Source organism: Misgurnus anguillicaudatus, chromosome 25 (genome assembly GCF_027580225.2).
Source record: "Misgurnus anguillicaudatus chromosome 25, ASM2758022v2, whole genome shotgun sequence".
Classification (NCBI taxonomy): Eukaryota; Metazoa; Chordata; class Actinopteri; order Cypriniformes; family Cobitidae; genus Misgurnus; species Misgurnus anguillicaudatus.
The window spans coordinates 8740741-8744896 of NC_073361.2; positions in this window are offsets into that span (position 1 = coordinate 8740741).

Here is a 4156-nt window from a genome sequence, read left to right on the forward strand (position 1 = left end):
GGAGAGTCGGTGGGCCGGTAGTGTTTTGAGGCTGCAAGGGTCGGTCTGATAATAGTTATACATTGCGAGTTATAGCAACCCCGTCTGGCGGCTTGATGTGCGGCCGCTTCCCGCTGGTCAAACTGTGCAGCCTCTTTGCTCAACATAAAAATGCTCAACCTGTTCGACAGGTCCAACCATGTTTAGGATTTTTAAAAATATAGGGGGGTCATTGAACGGCGCTCCCCAAATTGCATAGCCTGTCGGCCTTTGATGTAAAAAGCCACGCCGCCGCAATGCCTGTTTATTTGCAGTATCACATTATATATTTCCTACTATGTGATTTTCATATTACATATAACAGCATAATGAAATGAATAAAAAGACAAGGAAGTAGGATTGGCATGTAAATTGTATTATTATTCCCGGAAAAACAGCAAAATAACTGAAATAAACTCTGAGGTAAATGCGCCAAACACGTTAAAAATAAATGAGCAATGGCAGTGGAAAAAACATTATTATCTCTCAAAACTTTATATGACAAAAATTATATTTAAAGGAAAAATTCTTACAGTTTTTCAAAGATGTAAAGAAAGTATTCCATATTACTCCCATTTATGAGCACGCTCATCTCTGGTCTCGCTCTGTTATGTAATAGCTGATTGACAGGTGCGCATCTCTGTCTTTCAAACAGGTATCATTTTGTATAGTTACTCATTTAGGAAAATTATCCATGATTTGATGATTTTATTATTATTATGAAAATGTTTTTTTTTTTGCAGATTGATTACGATTTGTATTACCCTAGTTTTACTACAAATACAAGACCTTTTTTTTTTACCACGGAGGGCCGGTGGTATACAAAATTTCCCGGTAGATTTTTTGGTCCCACTCCGCCCCTGACGTGTCTTGTCAAAATGAGTTTACACCAACCGCGTTTCAGGCGTCAAAATCGCGTCTATCGCGCCTAGTTTGCCGCTTCAAGAGTTTGAATGCATTCGCATGTCTAGAGAGAAGTAAACGCATGGAAAAAGCAAGCATTTAACGTGCCACAGAGGCAAAACCCGCTTCTTGTGGGAGGGGCAAGTGCTATGCGGTTGTCTGTTTGCAAGATGGCTGATGTTGATTGTGCATTTATCGAGAGTTACTGGTTTGTATTGGTAACCTTACTATAGGGGGAAAATAAACGGCGCGGGTCGATAAACGTCACATGACTCAAAAGTGAAATGTCTATTTATAACTTACCAGGTTGCCCAATGTCCTCACTGACACTCTTCCAAGCGAGGTCCTTTTAATTTCTCTCTCTCGTATAGCTCCGGGTGACTGCTAACGGACAAAAGCATTCCTTCATGTTGAATCAGTGACTCCGGGCGTGCTGCCGCCACAGCAGCAAGCAGGCCCCTGATTGGTTAACGCGGCACGAAAATCCACCAAAGTTCAAATTTTTCAACTCCGGCATCAGCCGCAAATTCGCGTCAAAATGCAAAATGCACAAAAAGCACCATTCGCGCGTACCGTGCCGGGCACTCAATTCGCGCGAACTAGACACGCGAATAAGGTGGAAACGCGTCTTCCGCGCCAAACGCCTCATTCCCGCCGCGAGACCTCCAGACGAGCGTCAACGTGTCTTCACATTGACTTAACATTGAAATCACTCGCGCTTCACACCTCTACTGCAGCTGGTGTAAACGCAGCATAAAGGGTTTATTATAAAAGAGACGCTCGCATTTGCCAGATACTCGCATAATCTCATTCGTAATCAAAGTTTACTGTTAAGGGAGTCTCTTGCATGTATTTTGTGAATGTGGGCGTCTCTTTTATCATAGCACTTATTTTGACAAAACACGTAATGAACGTGGTTCACATGACACAACAAACACACATTTTGAAAACACGAGCAACACACATGACACTCCGAATACATATTTTGAATTTGCGCCCCTTGGATGAGCAGTCATGAGCCGCTACTGATCATTAAATGTTTTCTCCTTCCTCTCCACTCCGATTCCCAGCATGCCTTAAGCAAAACTTTTTTTTGAAAATATCAATTTCGGCTATCATGTGCCCTGAACTCCTCTCTAATACAGTAATTGAGCAATATTCGATACGCTGGCCAAAAACAGCGGCAACGCCTCCTGGATAAGACCTTCCCATTCGTTAATCATGCTACACCCCCTGTAATATCGTTGTACAAGGAAACTTTATATCACCAAGAATAAAAAAAGATAAAAAGAAACAGAGAGGTATAAATCGATGTGGGCTGTGAAATCTGACCCAGTAAAAAGTTCTCTCGCTGACAAGAAGGGCGGCCGGTGTACACGCCGCTGCTGTAGTAAATCGTAGCAGATTTCTCCCCGGGGACATGTGGTGAAGGAGATGGCTAGCAGCTGACAGAAACATTATTCAAATCATCCTCCTCCTCATTTTTTCTTTTTTCCTTTTAAGTCCTTGAATGTTAAAATCTGACATTTACTTGCAATTTCAGTGAGTGTATGGAATGAAGGTATTTTTCCTCGTTCTGTCCCCGTCAGAGGTGTATGACAGACCCCCTGAGCGTGTTTGTTTATGAATTGAATATTATATTTGGACACCTTCCGCTTCGTGTCGCCCGGTGCCCACCACAACAATGAAAAGGTCAGGTTGCATTACTCTAATCATATTAAAACATGTTACTGTACAGTTCCTGTGAGAGGGAAACACAGAGAGAAGAGAGAAACACAGGGATGGAAAACAAGAAAGGAAGCACTTTAACAGCTAACAGCCTGTCCATTCAACGTACTTTGACAGGCATAAAAGTTTACGGCATTTTTTGCGACTTTGACAGATTTCACGTAACAAGTCTTTTACTTTACACTTGATTTCACAAGTTGAGAATAAAGCAGCGTTTGTGTACTACACACCACCTGGTAGGAACCTCATCGCACGCTCATAACCTTAAAACTCTCATGTCAATTAGGCACTTGCAAAGCAACATATTCTCTTAAAATCTGCTAGTCAGTGGGTTGAAGTGTTGTAGTCAAGACCACCTAAACCAGGGCCAAGACCAGAGAGTCCAGAGACTTTGACATTGAAGGGTTTCCAGATAGCAGCATGTTCTGGGCCAAAACTGGCTTACATTGAGCATTTCTGGCTTAATTCTGGCTCTGTTTTGTTCACAACCTTGTGTGAAACAGCATTTGTTTGAGTTTTCTTGATGCCATCCTTTTTATTAATTATATTTTTTCTGGTAAAATTGTAGTAACCATGTTTTTGGTGTATTGATTACTATTAACAAAACCATGGCTTTACTACAGTAACCACACTGCTGGATAAAAACAGCATACCACCAAGACCAGCATATGTTGTGTTTTGGTGCTGGTTTGCTGGTGACCACCATTTTGACAACCATGGTTTTTAAAAACCATAGTTAAACCATGCCCTGCTGAAAAAACAGCATAGACCAGCATAATTCCCATGCTGGTTTGGTGCTGGTTTAGCTGGTGGTCATCAGAATACCAGCACCAGCATCCCATGCTGGACATACCAGCAAGACCACCAGCTAATGTGACCACCAGCTAAATCAGCAACAAACCAGCATGGACCAGCATAGGAATTGTTGTGTTTTTTCAGCAGGACATGGTTGTGGTTACCATGGTTTTACTATACAATGACCATGTTTTGTTTGAACTGTAGTAAAACCATGCTTCGTTTCTGTAAGGGTATATCCAACCAAAACCAAGAGCCCTGATTTAGGTTGGTCTGCCAAAAATATATATATATTTTTGGCTGAGATCTGGCTGAGTTTTGGTTTGCCATGAGTGAATAAAGAACCAAAAAGATTTGAGACCAACACAACACCAGGGGCTGGTTGCATAAACATAGCCATGAAGTTAAGAATGTGTCTTAAGGACTAGTTTGACCAACCAGCAATTAGTTTGGGCTAATCATTCTTACTATTTGGATTTAAATTAAACCTAAACATCTACTTTTTCATGTAACATACTTAAAACAGTTACGATCAGTCATGAAGAAAAACATACATGACTAACTTTTAAGACTAGTCTTAGACGTTTATGCAATTGGACTTTGAGGGCCTGAGACCAAAACAAGGCTAGGTTGCCAGGGTTTTAAAATGAGTGACTCAAGGGGTGTTAAGAGTTAACAAATGCGTGGAAAAGTACACTCAAACACACTTTAA